This window comes from Pteropus vampyrus, unplaced genomic scaffold (genome assembly GCF_000151845.1).
Source record: "Pteropus vampyrus isolate Shadow unplaced genomic scaffold, Pvam_2.0 Scaffold529, whole genome shotgun sequence".
NCBI classification, from domain to species: domain Eukaryota; kingdom Metazoa; phylum Chordata; class Mammalia; order Chiroptera; family Pteropodidae; genus Pteropus; species Pteropus vampyrus.
The window spans coordinates 423,824-446,512 of record NW_011889310.1 but is presented as its reverse complement, the minus strand read 5'-3'; the positions used below and the strand labels follow the sequence as shown (position 1 = coordinate 446,512).

At 41.9% G+C, this 22,689-nt stretch overlaps 1 protein-coding gene and 1 pseudogene across 3 annotated transcripts in view; both read left to right on the top strand.

Moving 5' to 3' along the window:
• The first annotated feature begins 6,358 nt into the window (after positions 1-6,358).
• The window catches only part of MTM1 (myotubularin 1), a 99,642-nt gene continuing 83,311 nt past the window's right edge, over positions 6,359-22,689 (top strand). For 2 of the 3 annotated variants that reach the window (XM_011383597.2, XM_011383596.2), the window contains exon 1: positions 6,359-6,426. The gene's annotated coding sequence lies outside the window, so the exon portion shown is untranslated. Of the gene's footprint in view, positions 6,427-8,557; positions 8,579-22,689 lie in introns of those variants that run through there. The other variant, XM_023525128.1, reaches the window with a different exon arrangement.
• LOC111733149 lies at positions 11,821-11,939 on the top strand (annotated as a pseudogene).

Genomic DNA, 22,689 nt, shown 5'->3' with positions numbered 1-22,689 from the left:
AAGTGAAATCATACAATACTTGTCCTTTTGTGACTGGCTTATTTCACTAAGTGTAATGTCCTCAAGGTTCATCTATGTTGTAGTGTGTGTCAGAATTTTCTCTTTTAAAAGGCTGAGTAACATTCCACTTTATGAATGGACCACTTTTTGCTCGTTCATTCCATAGTCAATGGGCACTTGAGTTGCTTCCACCTTTACGCTACTGTGAATAACGTTGCTGTGAACATGGGTGTTCAAATATCTCTTTGTAACCTTGCCTTAGATTCTTTTGGTATATACTAAGAAGTGTAATTGCTGGATCATATAATAATTCTATGTTTTAATTTCTTGAGGAGCCACCATACTGCTTTCCATAGTAGGTGCACCACTTTACATTCCTACCAATAGTGCACAAGGGCTCAAATTTCTCCACATCCTTGTCAACACTGGTTATTTTCTGGGTTTTTTGTTTTGTTTTGGTTTGGTTTTGAAAGTAGACATCCTAATGGGTGTGAAGTGGTATTTCATTGTGGTTTTGATTTGATTTGCATTTTCCTGGTGATAACTGATATTGAGCATTTTTCCACACACTTGCCAACCATTTGTATATCTTCTTTGGAGAAATGTCAATTCAAGTCCTTTGCCCATTTTCGACTTGGGTTATTTGATTTTTTCATTGTTGTTGAGTTGGAAGAGTTTTTTATACATTCTAGATATTAATCTTTCATATATATATATATATATGCAATTTGCAAATAAATATTTTCCCCATTCCACAGGTTGCCTTTTCGCTCTGTTGACTGTGTCCTTTAATGCACAAAAGTTTTTAATTTTCATGTAGTCTATGTACCTATTTTTACTTTTATTGTCTTGCTTTTGGTGTCATATTCAAGAAATCCCTGCTAAATCCAATGTCAAGCAAACTTTCCCGTTTTCTTCTAGGAGTTTTATAATTTTAACTCTCACATTTAGGTCTGATCCATTTTGAGTTAATTTTTTGTATATGGTGTAATGTGAGGGTCCAATTTCATTCTTTTACATGTGAATATCCAATTTTCCTGGCACCATTTGTTGAAAAGATTGTCCTTTCCCTATTGAATGGTCTTGGCACCTTTGTCAAACATTTGACTCTCTATATAAGAGTTTATTTCTGGGCTTTCTAATTCTATTCCTTGGTCTATAGATCTTTCTTCATGCCACTCCCACACTGTTTTGATCACTGTAGCTTTGTGGTGTGTTTTGAAATCAGGGGGCGTCAGACATCCAACTTTGTTCTACTTTTTAAAGACTGTTTTTTCTATTCAGGGTCCCTCGAAATTCCATATGAATTTTAGGATTGATTTTTCTATATCTGAAAAAACTACCTTTGGAGTTTTGATAGAGATTGCGTTAAATCTGTAGATCTCTTTGGGTGGCATTGATATCTTAACAATATTAAATCTTTGAATTCATGAACCCAGGATGCCTTTCCATTACTTGTATTTTAAATTTTTTCAGCAATGTTTGGCAGTTTTCAATGTACAAGTCTTTCACCTCCTTGTTTAAGTTTATTTCTAAGTATTTTATTCTTTTTGATTGAATAATCTTAAATAACAAAATTTCATTTAGGTTCAGCAAATATTTGGTGACATTCAGGTTTTTCCTGTTTCGTCTCTCCCTTTCTCAGTATATTCTCTTTCAATTTCAATCTTAGATCTCCAAATCTTTCAGTGTTTGAGAAGTACCATACTCTTCACCTCAACATGAATCAGGGCAACCCCTTTAAATAAAAATATAAAGCTCTTTTTTAAAATCTGTTTTGAATAAAACACACTCAAATGTATCATGACACAGTTCTTCATGGGGCTTACTTTCTCAAAAAAATTTAGTGTAAGAAACTGAGATTTTTTTAAAAAAATAAAACATAATCGGGGGCTGAGGGAGGGTGTCTTGTGAAATGGCTTTTTTTCTGAGTGATTTTGGTTTGTTCTGTGATCTGACACTGTGCTGTCCATGGACTAAACCTCAAAGCCATCCATGAACACTCTGTATTTGCCTAGCGATGAGGGAGACAAACAGGAATGACCCTGGGAAACATTGTGATGTCATAACAGTAATCCCTGCATATCTGGCCCCTGTGTCCAAGAGGCCCTGAGACAAAAAAATCTGAGTTTCTCTCTGTGCATGAGTGTTTTCACGTCCTTCCACCCAGCACCTGGGAAAATAGACCCTGCTGACCGGCGGGGCGTCTCTGAGGAGGCTCCAGCTGAACACTGAGTTACTGAGATCTAAGAGAAATTGGAAGAGAATCACCAGCAAGAAGCAATGGCATTCTTGTCTGCATGCAAACGCAGGGTCCAGGTTGACCGCTTCAGGGTTCTGGAGCCCGAGGATGTGAGTACCCACGGGTCACTGGCAGTTGTCAGAAAGAAGGTGGAGGAAACATCTGGTTCCTGGGGGCCACAAGTGTCATGCTCTGTCGATCCAGGCTCGGCTCCAAGGTATCTTTCATCCAGGTAAGCACTCCCTGTCCCATCCTCAGGGGGCTGGGTCACCATGTTCTCCTGGTGGGCTTTCCCCTAGCCTTATAGCACAACTTTAGTATGTATAGTGTAAGCTTTACCACCCTCCCCTCTTCAAGGCCGTGGGCATCTTATAAACAACTAACCAAACGAACAAAAACAGATTGGGAAGCCTCAGGAACCTTAAGTGAGGATACACCTTAAACCTCAGCTTTATTGAAGTATATAGAATTTATCTACAAGAAAATTCGTTCATTTAACATTTAGAGTTTAATGAGTGCGCAATTGTATACAGTCACATAGTCACCATCACAATCAAAGCATAGGACATTTCTATCACCCCCAAAACTTCTTTTTTTGCCCCTTTGTAGTCAATCTCCTTCCCACACCTCTGGCTCCAGTCAACCGCAAATCTGCTTTCTGTCACTATAATTTTGTCTTTCCACAAGTGTAATATAAGTGGAATCATATGGTATGTAATATTTTGTGTATTGTTTATTTTAATTACCATAATATTTTCAGATTCATTCGTGTCATAGCATATATTAATGGTTCTTCCTTTTTATTGCTGAGTAATATTCCATTGCATGAATGTATCATCATTTAGCTATTTGTCAATTGATGGGATTTGAGTTTACCTATTTTTTGAAGATTACTGTGAATATTTTAATACGTCTTTTATGAACTTGTTTCCATGTGTCTTGGATAAATACCTAGGGTATTGCTTAGCCAAGTGTGCATTTAACCTTGTAAATCATTGCTAAACTGTTTTCCAAGGTGGCTGCACGATTCTACTGAGGCTACTTTTCAAATAAAGGGTGGGGTTGGGAGAGGGAGGCAGAGGTACTTTGAGGCTCTAGATGCAGAAGTTAGTCCTAGGCATTCATATGTTTATTCTTCACAACAAGCTTATGAAATAGATACTACTATTCTTATTTCACAGATGAGGAATTCGAGACTTACAGAGAGGTCCTTTCCCAAAGTCACACACCTAACAAATGTAAAAGTTAGGATTTGAGCCCAGAGGCCTTCATGCCAATGCCTAGTGGCTTTACCCCTGCCCTCTCCTGCTGTTCTTCCCATTGGCCAGCCTGGCACCTTGGAAATACTGCTGTATTGTCATTTTCTATGCTACTCTTACCTCCGTCCTTGCTATGCCAAGACACAGCACCCCTTCAAGGTGGCATATGACTCCTTTTTTTTTTCAGAGGAAGCAGTTAAAGATCAGAGAGGTAAAGCCAACAGCTTGCCTATAGAATTGCTGAGATTGGAATCTAGGTTTTCCTATTTCAGGTGCTTTCTGCCAGAGCACAATGCCCCTTGCTACATTTAAAGTTTCCAATTCTGACCACCTTTTGGTTCACCCTTCTCTTTCCTCTGTAAGAACACCCTTTACTTTCCTCCACCTTCCTCCGCCCCAGGCCAAATACAGTGAACCTGGAAGAACCGGGGGGTGGCAGTCCCCAGCTTGGCAGGTGTGGGGACTGGGAGGTAAGAATGCCAACTCTAGGGCCCATGTGGTCAGTGTGCCAAAGAAGAGAAGCAAGAAACACGCCATTTTCTTTCTCAGGCCTGCTTCTCATCCAAGAGGTTGGTGATAGGGGTAAGGGGTACACCTGGCCAGGCCAAGGGTACAGGCCTGTTCTAGTCCTACCTAGTCTACTTCCCTCAACTTGAGAGATCAGGATAGAGCCCCAGAGGATAAGAGACACCTCCAGCCTGTGCCTTAGCAAAAGTAGGAGGACTCAGGAGACATGGGCGAAGGCTGTCCCAGAAAGTTTATTGAAGAAGCAGCCTTATATCACATCTATTGCTGCCCTTCCCTATTGTCCAGGAGCCCCTGGCTGGGAGGCTGGTCATCTCTCCACAGGCCCCCTGCATTTGAGGTGTGTGTGTGTGTGTGTGTGTGTGTGTGTGAGAGAGAGAGAGAGAGAGAGGTGGGGGGGGAGGTATGCAGGGAAGCGTGAAGAACCCCCAATGCATACACAGACACACACGTACTTTGAACTGTGAGATGCAGCTCCAGCCTGAGGGAGGGCAGGACTTGGTCAAGAACATAGCGACCTGGCCGAGGGGGAGGTGGGAACTCCTCCGCTTAGCCTTTACAGTTTTCGAAGTGCCTTTATCTCTGATCCCCAGGCAGGCAGCTCAGGAGTCACTGTTTTCCATTTCACAGCCCAGAGACTGGTCTTCTCTACCTGTCCTTTCTGCTTTGGTTGCCTCTCTCTGAAGCTGGTGCTGGGACAGGGCTGGACCCGAGTTGGAGGTGCTGGAGATATCTTCTTCAGTAACTACAGCCTTGGGATGAGGAGTGTCCCTGCTCACCAGCCCCCCCCCCACGCCCCGCCACCCTATCTCCATGGAGCAAAGAGCTTCAGCCTCACCCTTGAACACTGCCTACTCTATGCAAGTTCTCCCACCCAGCTGCTGCCATCCCTCTACTTATCCACAATTTCTTCTCTCTCTCTGCTTCAAGATTCAGGGTTTTGGAAATCCAGTTCTTCAGTAGCCCACCAGCGAGTCTCTCTGGCATGCAATGCATGAGATCAAGAAGCGTTTACTGAGCACTCTCAAACCCAGTACCAAAGTGAACGTGATTAAAGAAGTTCACAGTCTGGGGAGGGGAGCTGGCGGGGTAGACAAGTAAGCAAATGATGACAGGTGCTATGAGAAGGGCTCTGGGGAGAGCTTCTAACTCTATCTGGCCTAGGAGCAAGTGCTATTCTGCTGCCCTTGTAAGAGTTTTGCCAAACCAGGAGAAAGGAACAAGTGTACAGGCTGGAGGGAGGAAAGAAGCTAGTGCATCCAGAGCATGGAAAGAAGCTACCTGTGAGTAGCTCAGAACCCAGGGTGAGGGAAGGGAAGAGGTGCATCGAGAAGTGGCTGAAGAGTAGGTGGGATTGAAGTCTGAAGGGCCTGTTACTCATCTAAGAAGTCCGAACTCTTCAACAGAGTTAATATGTGTGTATGTGTAATGATATATGATTATACACATATGTATTGGTATCACGTAAAACAGCTGCTTTTAGATGCTGGAATATTAACAAACATAAGAAGGAAAAGGTCATGTTAAAGTAATCCTATTTATCATCATTTATCCGATCTGCTCATGTGTAATTGTCACGCAGCACAAAGAATATTACACATATTCTTCTATGTGTCAAAGTTGTTGTCGTCGTTTTTAATTACGCACTGATTTCTCTTCCTGAAGTTGTTTTCCTTCTTTTTCGGTTTTTCTTTTCCTTTCTTTTTAGTGTATTAATAGTCCCCTGCTCCAAACCTCAAAAAGTGGAAGGAACTTTGTCCTGAAATATTTCCTTTCACTAAGTGTCAAGAGAGTTCTGGGAAAGGTGCTGTGACAGCACGAAGGCCACCTCAGCTGTTAGCTGGATTTGCGAATTGCAGTTTCTGTACCAGAGTCGGTGAAATTTCTTTTTCCCTTATAGTATCTCAACTTTACTCAGCCAACCTTATGTACCCAATAATAGCTAAATTAAATGACATCCGCTAAAGTTTTATCTAGGGAAGTTTTCCCTCTCGGTTTTCCCTTTTTGGAGAAAAAGGGTGAGACACAGAGAAGGGTCCCGGGACTACGCTTCCCAGCGGCCTCCGCTAGGGAAAACTACTCCAACTTCCCTTACAGGGGTGGGCCGCCAGCATCTTGGCCCTGCCCATTCTTGGCGCCATATTTAGAACTACAACTCCCAGCAGCATCCACGCGCGGGACTCTTCAAAGAGGGTTTCCCAGCAGCCTCCCCACACTCCCTGGCGCCCTCCGCCCTCCCCACCCCCTGTCACGTGACGCGTCCCCGCCTACCGACGTGCAGAGGAGGGCGGCGGGCGGTGGCCAGGGGCGGGGAGGCGGTAGGGGGCGGGCCCTGGAGGGGGCGGAGCGGGGCCCGGGAGCCGAGCAGCCTGGCAACGGCGGTGGCGCCCGGAGCCCAAGGTGGGTGCGTGCTTGCGGCTGTCCTGGCATTTAGCCGGACGCTGCGGGGACCCATGGTGGGGGTGCCGGGAGGAAGATGTTGGGACTCCCCACGCCAGCGGGTCCCGCGGGGCTTCGCAGCACCCGCGAGGGTGGGTGGGTTCGCTGGAGCGCCGTGGCTGTCTCCGCCGGCCGGGTTGAGGCCGGGGAGCCGCAGGCAGGTGCCTCTAGTTTCCCAGTTCTCCCCACCCAAGGTCCCGGGCCCGTGGCGGGCGAAGGTCGGGTCGGGAGTCAGGGCTGGCGGGCCGGGGGGTGGGGGGAGGGGGCGTCACGGCCGCTGCCCGGACTTCACTTCCCGGTCCCGGGGCGGTAAGCGGGCCGGGCGACAGCCCTGCCTCCCCGGCGACGCGCCTGGGCTGGTCCTCGCCTTGGCTCTCCGCGCGGGGTGGGTGCCCGCCGCATCCCCGTGGGTCCTGCGGAGCGGCCGCAGCCCGTCATTGGCCACGAAGCCTCGATTGGCGCTCTCGGCCAGTGTTTCTGTGTCACACACGGGAGGTTTATCTGTTTTTGCAACAGTTAAGGGAACATCTGAAAGGGAACGGTTAGTTCCCTGATACGCAGTCGGAAGTATGCAGAGGCAGGAGCAAGCGCTTTTTGCCGGGTTGCCTCCCTTAACTTTCTTTTGCTGCACTCAGGAAGTGAAAACTAATTTTAGTTTTTGCCTAAGCAAAGATGAAATGAATCTGCTGCAAAAATTGCATTATGGAGCTTTTTAGACGCATACAAAGTATGAGGCGAAGTGGATTGTAGCTGGTTTTGAAACAGATATACTAAACCTTCACAAGAATAGAATCATGGCATATTAGAATTGACTGGGACCTCGAAGTTCATATAGTTCATTTTTATTTCCCGGATGGCGAAACCGAGGCCCCGAGAGGGCAACTAATGTGACCCAGGCTTCCGGGCAACTTAATGGCAAAGCTAATATCATAAGTCGGGTCTCTAGGGGATATCTTGGTGGCTGTCTAGCCTGGGTACTTTTTCTTATTATTATAGCTCAGTTTTTGTTCCTCGTAAAGTATCCACCTTAGAGTCTTGAGACTGAGCCAGAGAATTTACTGTAGTTGAAACTGTTATGAATTTCTTTTAAAACCAGTTTACCAGTTGAATAAGACAATCAGGCTTGTTAATTTGTAGACACATTTTGCTTTCATCCAGCGTATATTTTAGGCATGATTACTTATTCACCAGATTCGACTCTGAATGACTTTTGGCTGTTTTATGAAATCAAATCTACCCTTGAGAGATTCCACACCATGGAGTAGATTCAAACCATTGGTGCTGCCTCCTGAGGTGCTTGAAAGTGGAGAACATTCATTGGGGCTTTTAGATTCTAGTATAGTTATTAAATGATCGGTCTCCTTACCTTAAAGTTCTAACACATTTATCAAGTTGTCAGTACTTTCATTCATTCATTCAATCCAGAATGCCGGTGGTCCGCCCAGTGTCCCACACGCTGGGAAGACAGCAGACAGCACCACTGGTGAGGTTCCTGCCTCACAGAGCTAATGTGTGGGGAAGCAGACAATAAAAATAAACAAACGATGCTATATTTTCTAGTGGAGATGAGCAGTATGAAGAAATAAAGAGCTCTGTAACTGTATAACAATAAAACAGGCTAGCATGAATGAGAGTTACTTGGGCATTACTTTGAATTGCTACTTTTCGACTATCAACTGCTGCTTCATTGTAGCAAATCGAAAAGTAAATCTGAAGCAAAGAGATTCTATGCACTCCATCACTTCTCCAGCCATTGCCTTTTGGATAAGTTCATTACAGTCTCATTTTTACTTGCGTTTCCCCCCTTACATGCAAACAGTAAGTAGTTTCAAACACCTAAAGAGATGGGCTTCAAATCTCTTGTTATTTCAGTCGTTACTTCACTTTAACTAGAAGACTCTGCTGAGGTCTTATGGGTTGTTGCCAGTGTCTGCTGGCCAGGCTGCCTTACACAAGGATTTCTTTTCCTGCACACTGGTTTGTACTGGGAACCTATTATCTGAAATGCTTGTCAATCTTCGTGTTGTGTGGTTTGTAAAGAAACAAGTTCGTTTTGAAATTACAGGCATACCTCGGAGAAATTGCGGTTTCAGTCGCAGACCACCGCAATAAAGTGAGTATCGCAATAAAGCGAGTTGACATCTTTTTGCTGGTGGAGGGTCTTGCTTTCAGTTTGTGAAAAACACAACATCTGTGAGGTGCGATAAAGTGAAGCACAGTGAAATCAGGATCCCCGTAGCTCTAAAAAAGCACTCAACTTCTTAAGAACGAGAGTTCCAATAAAATGGCATTAATGATCGCTTACTATAAAAGTCCATCTGTTGAGTACGTTTTCAGTTCTCTCATATTCTGTATATTCGATGCTTTCAAAGCAAATGTTTTCACTTGTACAGGTTCTGAAAAATGATTAAAGTTACATAAAATACTCCAGTATTCTTTGTTCCAAAGTGAAAGGAAGGTTAACAAAATGTAGTTACTTTTAAAACCACTGAAAGAACATGTGGTTCTTGCTCTTATTGAGGGCTCCAAAATAAGAAGAAAAGCAGAGTCTCTTCGGGGCTTAGTAGGTGACATTTTGAACTGGTGGCCAAAGGATTTCAAAGGCCAGAGTTTCTTGTTATTTCTAAAGTTTTTTTTTTTAATTTTCTAAAAGAATAAGAGGTTGTTTTCATTATTCTTTAGTAATTTCCCTTCCCTGTTTCTGACTTCTTTGAAGTTCTGCTTTCTTTATTTTCTAGTTTCTCAGTTCATTATTCCTTTTTGGCAGATGAGGGGACAGGGGCCTTCATTTGCTTATAAGCTGTTGACTCTGGATTTGAATCTTGGCGCTAATATTACCTGTGTGACTTCAGGCGAGTCACTTACCTCTGTGCCTCAGTTTCCTTATTTGTAAATGAAAATAATAATAGTACCTTCCTCAGAGGGTTGTTGGCAGGACTGAGTGATAATCTGTTAAGTGCTTAGAATAGCATCTTAAATATAGTAGGTACTCAAGAAAAGTTGAACCTAAATTACATGGAACTCCCTTCTTTTGACTTGAACTACATGGAACTGCATTCTTTTCTTTGAAGGAAAAGAAATGATTCCAGACATGTTTTCATAAACTTTTGGAAATCCAGTAAGCCTGATTTTCTAGACGTTTCTCTTTTCATTATTGACTCGAGCTTTTAGTTTTAGGTGATGTTGGCAGAAGTGTTCGCAGTTCTTGCAGTGCTAAGTTCCCTTTACTGTTTGGACTCAGAGTTACTTGAAGCCGTATTTTGTTTGTTTCTACAGACAAGAATAGAGCAAGAGAGGCCTTCTTCCAATTCTTTTGCTTTAAAAGCAAAAAGACACAGAGAGACCCAGTTGGAGGTACTCAAGCAAGAGCCCAGTTGCCATCCTGTAGTTGGAGGATAGTTTTTTCATGTTAAATGTTTACAATGTATTTTTCCACAGGAGAACCAGGACAGTCTTATCTTTTTTCTTTTTAAGAATGAGGCAAGTATCTCTTTGGAAAGCTGGCATCCTGTACTAGTGTTTTCTTTGTCTCTCTATCGGAAGGATAAAGAGTGGGAAAGAGCCTTGTGTCTGTGTGAGGTGGAAGAAAGCTTCCCGAGTTTGGATTCCAGAAGCCAGGTTCAAGTCCCAGTTCTGCCCCTTCTTAACTTTATGACACGGGACAAATCATTTTACCTCGCTGCGGCGGGTCTTCCATTTGTAAGACAGAGCTAAGAACACCTGCCCTACCAAACTCCCAGCGCTCTTCGGAAAGTCAGATGTGCATCAGCAGCCTTTGAAGACCATGCAGCGTTACTGTCATTGCAGTCATTTGTTATATAAGCCGTCACTGTTTGGAGAACTTATGTTAGAGGGCAGTGTCCTTCCTGTTCTTGGTCCATCTCCCCCACAGCTGTAGGTATGGCCTCTGCCTCCTCGCTCTCCCTCTTCTGTCAGCCCTGAGATATAGAAGCGTTTTATTGTCTCTCTCAAATGGACCTGAAGCCATTGGTACACCTTCCAAGCTTCCATTTTCTTTATTACTGAAACGATAGTACCGTGTAACCAACAATCACGGGGCGATGGCAAGGCGATCTCTCCACTGCCTCTTTCTGCAGTGTCTCAGAATAGAAGTCATTCCTTTTCGCATATCAGCACCTTATCTTAGCTCCTCAGTGCAGCTTGAAGCCCTGCCAGGTTCCTCCATCTATACTAGACTGGGTGCTCGCACTCTGGGGCTTGGGACGAGAAGAAATCCAGGGACTCGATTGCTCTCCAGGTCTCCTCTGCCTTCCTTGGTTGAACAGGACAGACTCTTGTTACTTACATTTGTTTCTCAAGATCTTGAAATGACTCCATAAGTAGCTCTTGAAATTTTCTTGTACTTACATTAGTTAAGTATTGTGTTTCTTGACTCTTTGTCTTGATATGTAACACCTGCGTACTTCAGTATTCATTTTTTTCATCTTCCAAGCTTGTAATAAAGACGGCTGAGGTTGGACACATTGTCTAGGCAGGTGAAACCTGACATGGCCCTCTTCGTGCTGGAGACATTTAGGAAACATTCTTTGACTTGAACTGGACAAGGGAGGCTAGTTTAGAATTTTTTGGATGTGTTTGTTTCAACAAATTCTGTTGTCTGTCTAGGGATCATATTCCCTGACTGCAAGATGAAACAACTGAGCTCATGCTTAGCCTTTCTTTCCGTGGTCAATTAGCAAATGAATAAGAAAGTTCTTTGAGTCCAGTGCTGGGAGAGGTCTCACACATTGCTTTCCCACTCTTTTCTTCCCAGCCTCTGGATTTTTGGATTATTGTCATGAGCAGTTTGTGTTTAGATTCGTTTTTGCTTTGCTTGTTGATATGTTGGGGGTGAGAAGGGCTAAGGGGAGTTGAAGGCTAATAATTGAAAGTGAAAAGAAAAGTAACTTGTTTGTAATTCCTCCTGCTCAGATTCACTTGCCTGCAGACCTTGACAACACAGTGATGGCTTTTCTTTTAGTTTGTGATCATTGTTATATGTTGCTATCACGTCCTTGAGCTTTTTGTGAGAAGGGAACAGTTTCCCAGAGCTTCTTACAGTGGTCGGGACTGCTACATCAGTCCTGCTGTCCCCTTAGTGGGAGCTCTAGAGGCACAGGTGGGTCCTGAAGGGGATTTTTAGCATCAGGTAGTGATGCTTGCAGTGCCCTTGGCTGACCTTTACGTTCCTTTATGGTCCTGGGATGATTTAGGTGGGGACTGAATCCGCAGCCATGACATGTCGGTACTGTTTGTGGGTCACAGTGAGAAGGAAGACCCCAGGAGGGTACTGCCCTTGACACTGGTTATGTGGCAGGCAGGATGTAAAAAACCCCAGTCAAGATTCCATTTTGAGTCTATGGCCACACCACCCTGAACAAGCCCCATCTCTTCCGATCTCGGAAGCTAAGCAGGGTCGAGCCTGGTTAGTACTTGGATGGGAGACCACCTAGGAAGACCAGGTGCTGTAGGTGTAAAAAATAAGGGATCGTAAGCTGACAAGGTCCTTGCAGTCTGTGAGGTCAACCAATGGTTGCCTCACCAAAAAAAAAAAAAAAAAAGATTCCATTTTGAGCTCCCTGGTTCTGAAGTGTTCCTTGCACACATCAGTGGTTCTGATCTGTGAGAGTGTGTGTGAGTCCCTACTGCCCATCACAGAGAGAGGGCCATGGAGCTGACAGTCACCTCTTTGTCGCTCTCGCTGTGACACATAATAACTGATTTTTGAAAGTTGAGGCTGACTGTAACCCTGCCAGCCATTTCCTTTCTTCACTATTATCATCTCTAAGACAACATGATCATTCCTCCGGAGGTTCCCGTCACTTCTATGCCACCAAACAGTTTTCCCCTGTTGATAGAATATCCTGAAGCCCCTGCTCCTCCTCAGCTCCTGAGAGTTTAGGAGACATGCAGAGTCTTAGCACCACCAGAATCTACATTTGAATAAGACCACCCCCCCCCAGATGGTCTGTATGTAAATGAAGGTTAGGGAAAGCTGGGCTAAGTAACAGTTCACTTCCTGGCTTCCTGAGGGACCATGCTGTCCATTACAAAGAGAATTAATTCCATCCACCTGTGTAATCGGTTCTCCAGGTAGTCACATTAAAAAGTAAAGAAACGGATGAAATCAATTTTAATAATAGATTTTGATTTCACTCAGTATATCAAAAATATAATTTCAACATGTAATCAGGATAACAATTAGCATGTCTCTCCCTTTCCTGTACTAAGTTGTTGAGATCCCGGGTGTAGTTTACGTTCCCTGAACCCCTCATTTCGGGGTAGCCCTATTTCACATGTTAAAGAGCTGCTGGCCGAGTGGCCCCAGTGTTGGGCAGCGCAGCTTGAAGAGATACATTGTGGCCTTGAATTGCTGCCGGTGGCAGCAGATTCGCTGTCAGAGCCACTGCCACCTCAGTAAAATCTCGCGTTAACCTTCGATGTAACCTGGGCCAAGCCCTCTGCCCAGTGCTCTGACAGACATCTCATTTGAATCCTCACGGCATCCCCACAGAGTTCCAGAGAGTTCTTTTCTCCGTTTCGGTTTGGTAAGCCGCCTTCGTAGTCACCATTGGTATATGTGTGAAATGCGAGCTTTTTTCTTGGAGTCATCTTCAAAGAAAGGAACACCTTCTCGGGCTCCTCAGAGAGGGCTGGAGTCCTTCAATGGAAGTTTCCTTGGGCTGGAAAACCCCATAGATTGCCACGTTGGCTGGTCGTCAGCATCTCCTAGGGAGGTTTAAAGACCCGCTACCCAGGTCCTACCCACAGACCCTCAGGATTTTTTGATCTGGGGGAGATGAGACATCTGTGTTTTTAAAGTGCTCTGGGTGATTCCGGCCTGCAGCCGGCTGCAGAGCAGCTGTGTCCCCAACCCTAGTGTCCTGCGAATCACCTGGGCTTGATCGAAATGCACATTCACAGTCAGTGGGTCAGTGGCCACAGAACCCGCCTCGGGTGAGCAAGGTCCTTGGTGATGCCAGTGTGCTACTTTGACTCACACTTTGACTTTGCGCAGCCTGCCCATCAGAATCACCTGAGGGCGTGGCCCGACAGACAGGTTCCCTGGCAGCTGTCTGGACTTTCTGATTCAGTAGGTTTGAGGTGGGGCCCAGGATCTGTGTTTGAGAGAACGCAATGTTTTCCATATTTCGCCATAAAGTATTATGTTTACTTTAGGTTCTGTGTAGGCGATTTCTATGGCAAAGTTTTTTGTTTGTTTGTTTGTTTTTGTTTTTTGGCATAGATGTTGAATTTTATCCACCCCCTTTTCTGCCTTTATGGATATATATATACACAGATATATATATATCCCTCTCTTTAAACCTGTTAATGCATGAGCTATTAGAAAGGATTTTCTAATATAATTTTGCAGCATTAACGAGGTTTGCATTGCTGGCCTGAAACCAATGTATTTCTTACGGCTGGATTCGTTTGGTAATATTTTCTTCAGGATTTTTACATCTGTATTTGTGAGATTTGGCTTTAATTTTCATTTCCTGTGCTGTCTTTGTCTAGTTTAGTATCATTTTGCTAGCCTTGTAAACTGAGTTGGGAGTACTGGATTCCTTTTTTTTTTTTTTTTTGGTCTCTTGAAGTTTGTGTAAGATTGGAGTTACCTGTTCCCTGAATGTTTGTTTAGCAGAACGTCCCTAGAGCCACCTCGGCCTGGTGTTTGCTTTGGGAAGATTTTAAGCTACTAGTTAATATCTGCCATATCTGTAGTTACGTCTGTCTTTTCATCCTTAAATCTTGATATTGTTCATTTGTGTTTCTTTCTTTCTTGATCAGTCTTACCACAGGTTTGTCAGTTGTGGTTATGCAGTATGAGGTTTGTCAGTATGCGGAAATGAATGAGCATAATTATATTCTCAAGGGTTTTTTTTTTGAAATTAATTTTTAGTGAGTAAAAACTGCATGTGATTTTAAAGTCAAATTTATATCAAGGTATATTCAGAGAAGCTTTACTTCCATCCCTGTCTCCTGCCAGGTGTGCTGCCCCGCATCATCAGTATTATTAGTTTTTAGTTCATTCTATGTTTCTTTTGCAAATTTGAGCAAGCAAGCAAGCACACACACACTTGCATTTCCTCCTTACACCAAAAAAGCATACTACGTACACTGTTCAGCCTCTTGGGGTTTTTTTTCTGCTTAAAATATATCCTGGAAATAGTCACTCTTCATTTTCTCTTTCCGTCTTTGGATTCGTTCTGCTGTTTGGATGTTTCAAAACATAGTATTTTTATCATTCTAATATATTTCCATTGTGATTATTTAATTCACTTGTGAGTTTGTTCAGAAGTCTACTTTTAAATTTACAGATGCATTTGCTGGATATTTTTAAAACTGACTTCTAACTTAACTGCATTATGGTCAAAGAAAGTGGTCTGAATACTAGTAGTTCTTTGAAATGTGTTTAGGGTGGGTTTATATGGTATTTCGTAGTTTTCTTCTTTTACTTACCAGAGTGCTTTTTGTATTCATCCACATTGTCTCATGTATCAGCAGTCGGTGACTTTCTGTTGCTGAGTCGTATTCTGCAGTGTGGCTGTAACATAATTTGTCCACATCCATGAACATTTGAGTTGATTCCATTTTATGGCCGTTATGAGTAGAGCCACTATGTACATTTGCTTATAGGTCTTTATTTAGACTCATGATTTCATTTGTCTTCTGTAAATATGTAGGTGTGGCATTGCTGGGCCATATGCTTAGTGTATGTTTAACTTTACAAGAAACTGTCAAACTATTTTCCGAAGAAACTGCGCCATTTTGCATTCTCACTGGCCATGTCGTCTCAGCACTTGTTATCGCCTGTCTTGTTAAATCGCAGCCATTGTGGTTTTAGTTTTCATATTTCTAATGACTAATGATGGTTGATATGTCTTCATGTGCTTATTGGCCATTCCTATATCTTTTTTGGTCAAGTGTCTACTCAAATCTTTCGCCTGTTTCTCATTGGATTCTCTGTGTTGTTATTAAGTTACAGGAGGTCTTTATATATTTTGGATACAAGATCTATATCAGATATGTGATTTGCAAGTCCCTTCTCCCAAACTGTGGCTTACTCTTTCATTTTCTTAACTATGCCTTTGAAAGAGGAAACTTTTTTCATTTTGATAAAATCCAGTTTATCATTTTTTTTTCCTTTTATGGTTTATGCTTCCTAACGTTAAGTTCACAAAGATTTCCTGTATGTCTCCTTCTGTGGCTTTTGCATTTTTAGCTTTTGTGTTTAGCTCTGTCGTGGCACTTAGACCCTAGGGAGGCCCCCTGATCTGCAGCCCTCAGTGCTCACACCCGTGTAATCCCCTTTCCTTGAGTTTACAGATTTGTGAGACCTTGAGCAGAGGATCCAGCTAAGCCGTGCTTAGACTTCTGACCCTGGGAAACTGTGAGATAATTAATGTGTACTGTGTTTAGCTACTGAGTTTGTTATGCAGCAGTATAAAACTAATACTTCTATGCTTCATTTCAAGTTATTTTTGTGCATCGTGTGAAGTAAGGGTCAAGATTCACTGATTTTTTCATATGAATATCAAATTGTTCCAGCATAATTTGTGGAAAAGACTATCCTCTCCCCATTGAATCACCTTGGTACTTTTGTTAGAAATCAGTTGACCATTGCTAAGACTTCCAAAACATGGGCCTAATTCTGGACTCTGTTCTGTTCCATTGATCTACATGCCTGTCCTTATCTCGGTACCACACTGTCTTGATTCCGGAGGCATAGTAAATCTAGAAATTGGGTAGTGGAAACACTCCAACTTTGTTTTGGTTTTCTTTTTCTTCAAGATTATTTTGGCTTTTCTTGGTTCTTTCTCTTTCCGTACAAAATTCGGAATCATCTGGTCAATTTCTGTGACAGAGCCCATTTGGGTTTGGTAGAGATTGCATTGAATCTATAGATCAATATTGACATCATAACAATATTGAGCCTTCTGATCCTTGAGCATGATGTGTATTTCCACGTATTTAGGTCTTCTTTCATTTCTCTCAGCAGTGTTTTATAATGTTTAATATATGGCTCTTGTACACATTTTATTAAATGTATCCTTAAATATTTCATTTTTTACATTATGAGAATGATATTTTTATACTTTAATGTCTATTTGCTTATGGTTAACAATACAAACGCAATCTTTATGTCGGCCTTGGGTATCATGCAACATTACTAAATTTACTTATTTGTTCTAATAGTTTTCTGTATTATTTTTAGGATTTTTTACATACGTGATCATGCCAAGCACAAATACAATTTTACTTCTTCCAATATGTTGTACCTTTTATTTCTTTTTGTTGCCTTATTAAACTTCCAGGATCTCTGATCGTGAATGCAAGCAATACGAGCATCATTACATTGTTTCCACACTTACTGGGAAAGCGTTCCATCTTTCACCATTAAGTATGATGTTAGCTGTAGGTTTCCTTGACTATTTCTGGTTTGCTGAGAGGTTTTTTTTTAAAAAAAATTATGATTAGATGTTGAATTTTGTTTGTAGAAGCCATGTCTAAGATACCGTCTTTAGGAAGATGGTCTATCTCATGAATAGCCCTGTTGGGAATTCTTGTTATTCTTCTGTGGAGCAACATATATTGCTCCTTCAAAAGCCATGGAGATTGTCTGTGTCGGATTCATATGTGTCATTGTTATAGTACTGGAATTTCTTCATCTTCTCTTTTGTTGCCATTCTTTTGACACTGGTTTTGGTTCCTCTTCATCTTTTTACTTTTTAAAATTTTTGCCTTTTAGATTATTTCTTTCACACCTATGAAAACTTCCTCTCTGCTAACAGTGTCAAGTTCTAGAAGTATGTCTGAGTTTGTGTGTGCGTGTGTGTTCATTTGGTTCTCTCCCTTTCTTCTATAGCAGAGATGGGTGGCCACTTGTAATCATGGCTGGAATAATAGTTAACTGCTCCAGGTAGGAAGATACGCATTGTCCATACTCTGGGTCACTGCAAGTCTTACTCTTTCTGAATCTCCAAGGCTTCAAATGAAGCCAGTCTTTGGAGAATCCCTTTGGACACTCCTCTAACTACTATGGCAAACTGCCCGTTGGGCAGGCTACTACTCTTGCTGCTGATCTCTGTACTTCAAGTTCAACCTGCTCTTGTAAATTAGGACTAATTAAGATGTATCAAGCCCAGCATTTTCAACAATTGGGAGACTCTAGGCAACATTCGAGAACCTCACTTGCCGCTTTTTAATTCTGGCCCATAAAGAGAAGTAACAGGAAGCTCCAGATTAGAATTTTTCCAGCCCACTTTTGGAACTCTTCCTTGGAATTGCCTAAAAAGACCATGTCACCTTTTAAAAAATATCCTCAGTGGTGTCAAATCTTTGAGTGAGGACTTGGCATTTGGCTTTAGGCCAAAATAATTTTGAGGTCCATCTATTAAATAGAGTGGGCACTCATGCCGTGGGAAGTATTGTTTTTCATTTAAAAATTAAGATATGGTAAAATTCATGAGATGGAGTCTTATGTGGTTTTAACTCTAAAGGCAGTTTCAAAAGAATTGAAAGAATACTTGGAATAGCGACAGTGTTGCTGGAATAAACGTACACCATCTAAAGAGACTACATTGAAGAATAACTCATCTGGCTACATGTGGGTGATAGCCATTTTAACAGAGGCCTCATTACATCATAGTTGTGCTTCATGGCGTACTTATTCTATTTTCATCCATTAGTAAAAAAAAATTCCTTCTTTTTAATATAGTTTGAAAAACTCTTCCATGACACAAAGTAATATTGCAGTGGACAAACAAGAAGGAATGTACTGGTTCATTGCCTCATAGACATGGATTTGGGGAAAAAGGTCACTTTTTGTTTACTTGTCTTTAAAACGAAGGCTAGAGTTCTTTGTGACTATCTGATTTTGTGACATAGGGATGGAATTTTTAAAAACACCCTTTTTTACTCAGCTGTGTAAGCAAGAAGCATAATACCCTTGTTTTTTGTTTGATCATCTATTAGAGAATCAGAGCAAAAACTATCTGTTACTGGGTCAGAGGATCAGACTGACTAGGTTTGAATTCTAACATCGACAGTTCTTATATAGTTAGTTGCCTTTTGAGGTTGTTGGGGGGATTGAAAGAATTCTGTGTTTGAAACAATGCCTGGCACATAGTAGATTAGTAAATGGAAGCCACGATCATTATACATGAATAGATGTTCTGTGTTGCCTTAAATGTATAGTATCACCTGTATTATTGTCTTTGTTATTATTTAACTTATACCTATTCATATTCTTTATCACTATTTAACTTCTTATTTATTCATTTCCTCAACTCAGTTGCCAGCTCCTTGAAGACCTATCTCAATTGTGTTTTTAAGAATTTCCCACCATGGTCCAGAGTGGTTGCCCAGTATACATTTACTGATTTTTTTTCCTCTGTGGAAACAGGATTAAACAATTATGTATGCCGAGTAAGAGCATCTCAGAAATGATTGGCCTGATGTCATTTTATTATTTCTTCTAAGAAGCTATATTAATATTTCAGTGCTGGTTAATGGATGTTCAGTAAATGTTTATAGATGGATTGACAAACTAAATTGTTTTAAGTGTACCCATATGTTGACATGACCATTTCATAGATTGTTAATTTCTGTAGTTAACCTCTCGCCTCTGTGGTGCATTGGCTTGTGTCCCCCAGAAAGATATGTTGATAGGCCTGGCCCCCGGTACCTTGGAACGTGACCTTACTTGGAAATAGGGTCATTGCAGATATCATTAGTCGAGGTCATAGTGGAGTAGGATAGGCCCTTAATACGATATGATTGGTGTCCTTAGAGGAGAACACCACGTAGAAACACAAGAAGAGGGCCAGCCATGCGACAACAGACAGAGATTGAGATGCTACAGTTATAATCAGCGGAAGCTGGAAGAGGCAGGAAGGACCCTCCCCTTTAGCATTCAGGAGAGCATGGCCCTGCTGACACCCTGATTTCAGAGTTGTAGCCTCCAGAACTGAGGGAGAAGAAATTTCTGTTGTAAGCCATCTACTTTGTGGCCCTTGGTTACAGCAGCCCCGGGAAACTCAGACACCGCTCATTCATTATTTTCTGTTTTCCCTCCTTGCTGCTCAAATTAAGAGTGTTGACAACCTGGGATTTCATTTCATCTCAAATGGTTGATTTGCCTACATTTTCATCCATCAGTCATCTCCATATAATTTTACTGCCAGATCAGACAGAAGTAATGGAAAATCTGGCACAAAAATACTTTTGCAGTTCTTCCACGTGTGCCGGGAACACGAGACATTTACAAGATCGTTCATAACAGCACTGTTTGTAATAGTGAAACCTGGAACCAGTTCAAATGATCACTGAGAAGAGAATGGAAAACAAAGTGTGGAACAATGGACTACTATGCAGCAGTGAAAATGAGCCGAGCGCAACTCCACACATCCACATTTATGGCTCTCATATCAACACTGTGTGAGAAAAGCAAGGGGCGGAAGAATGTGTAATGATCCCAGTTATACGTCCACGTTCAAAACGACACACAATCAACATAATATTTAGGGATGTGTACTACATATGTAGGGTATTATACAGATATGCAAAGGAGTTATAAACACACAACTCAGCCTTAGAGAGGGAGGCTGGGAGTGCCTTTAATGGCCGCAAACCGCTGTTTCTGAAGTCATGGAAGTTGACGAGGATGTTACTGTATTCATTTATTTATCGGCTGAGCACTCAAGCTGCTCTGTGCTGGTGCCACAACGTGAAGCAGCCCTTGCCCTTAGGAAGCTCAGAGCTAACAGAGAGACCGAACATCAATGGATAAGTGCAGCACAGCATGAGAAGTGAAAATGTTAGAAATTTGTGCAACATACAGAGAAGGGATGTGTCTCTGCGTGTGTGTGCATGCGCACATGTGCACGAGGAGGTCAGGAAAAGCTTCCTGTGTCTCGGAAGCAGGCGAATGAGGACCCCACACCAACAAAGCTCCTGCTTACCCTCCTGGTGAAAGTACCTGGAGGAATTGGCCCGAGTGACAGGTTATCATCTCCAGACTTTTCTTCTCTATTTTTCTAGAAACTGCACATCCACTCTTTAGTTTCTTTCTGTTCCTCTTCCTCCACCACTAATTCCTGTTGAAAGAATCTTTGTCAGTAATGCCCAGTTTGAGGTCTTTGGAAAATAAGATATTTTGAACTGGCACCTTCATTACTATTATACCTATGACCTTTTACATATATTTACTCTTACCATCAATGATTACCATTTAACTTTTGCTTAAGGTACTTTTTACTTTTAAATTTAAAATGTACTTTTTGGGAACCGTTTCTCACAGGGGAAAATAGTTCAACAAAATACAGTTTTGTCATGAGCAGATCAGCTGGGTTTATGAGTTTGGGAATTGGCGGGTGGATGTGGAACTTGATCTTGTTCCTATTTTAAAACTTTGTTTACTGGCAGGTATCTGACGGTTATAAAAATCCATTGGTGGATTTAAAGATCTGATTAAATGTATGTAATATCATTACTAAGTAGCCTTTTCACAGTAAAAATAAGGTAACCTGATGGTAGTTGACTTTTCTAAGTTTATTTAGCATACCAATTTCAGTTTATGAAACATTTCTATAGTTACCCTGGTCCATGGCCACAGCTCATGCTGCAAAAGCCAATCAGCTGTCTTGAAGATATGCCATTTGTCTGGAGGGGACCAAGTAATAGGGTGAATGGATCAGCTCAAATCCATCACTAACCACTGGAAAAAGTGATTCAAAATGTACTCTCTACTGGGTCTGAATTATATTGTTTTTAGCTAGAAGTCTTTGCAACTTTTAAAGATGTAGAAGTAAGTGTATCGTGATCATTAAAATGAATAATAAGTATCAAAATGATTCAAAGAGGGATTTTCTAAATGAAATCCTACTTAATATTTCATAATTTCCAAAGAACAATCATCAAAACAAATCCCCTTTAGCCCTAAGGTTTGATATGACTGAGACAAATTGAGAAGCTCTAATGCATATGCGTCGCATATGTCTATTTGGTCAGAAAGCCACTTACTGTGATGGGGGATACTGTTTTGGAATAAGTACAGTTAGACTGACTCTAAGAAGCCTCTAGTGTATTTCTAGACTCTTGAGCCAGAATAGAAGGTAATGAGGCAAGGAGTCAGGTGTTTTATTTTTTTAATTCGAGTAGGTTTGCTTTGAGGATCGATAGCTTTAAGGCTGTTCAGAGCCTTGCCAAGATGATCTGGGTCATCTTAGAAAATGTGTCTGCAGAATGGCTAGGCAGTGTTAGGTATCATGTGTTTTATGAAGAATCCAGCCAAATCTATTAGTGCCTGTTTAAGGAATGACTTAGAGTTCATCAAAACATCTCCTGTGGCAGGAGGGGACCTGGTGTTAGAGAGCCTCTGTTTTGTCATCTGCTGTGCCAACATTTTACATGGTCCTCATCACGACTCCATGAGGTAGGGCGTATCATGCCCATTTCATAGATAAGGAACTACAGTTTGTGCAGGGTTGCGTGACTATGGTTATTAATCAGGTGACAAAATTGGAATTTGAAGCCCCAAATCGTCTGAATACAGAACCCCCTCCTTTTTGTAATTACATCGCAGTCTTGCCGCTGGTCATAGTGCATTTTTACAAGGCATGAACTATGAATGGTGGGGTTAAGAGCTTATGTTTTCGTTTAAAAGGACATGATTTGTATTTACTTTGGCTGAAGAAAGTTCACTTGGAAATAATTTAATAGTCTAAGGCAGAGGGTGACAGCCTGTTTTTGTAAATAAAGTGTAACTGGAATACAGCTACACCCCTCATTTCCATATTGCCTATGGCCACTTCCATGCTACAGTAGAGTTCAGTAGCTACAACAGAGTCTGTGTGGCCCACAAAGCCTAAAATATTTACCATCTGCCCCTTCACAGAAAAAGTTTACCAAACCCTGTTCAAAGGAAAATGTGTAGAAATTAAATAAACTCCTAGTTTTGCAGATCATCGTTTGTTTTCATGTGGGTTTAGCCAGTGCAGAAGGTGAATTGATCGTGTTCCGGGCTCAAAATGGCAGGGATGTGAATATTTCTTTTTTGTTCTGAGAGCAGTTTGGCTGAGGACATCTCAAGGCATCTTGTTCATTTTCTTGCCTCCTAGGTGGCCTACACTCAGAACAACTTTAGTGCAAAAGTCAGAATAAGTTAATTTAGCAAATCCTGTGTTTACAGGTACTCCAGGTATAGAACTCTGCTGGTAG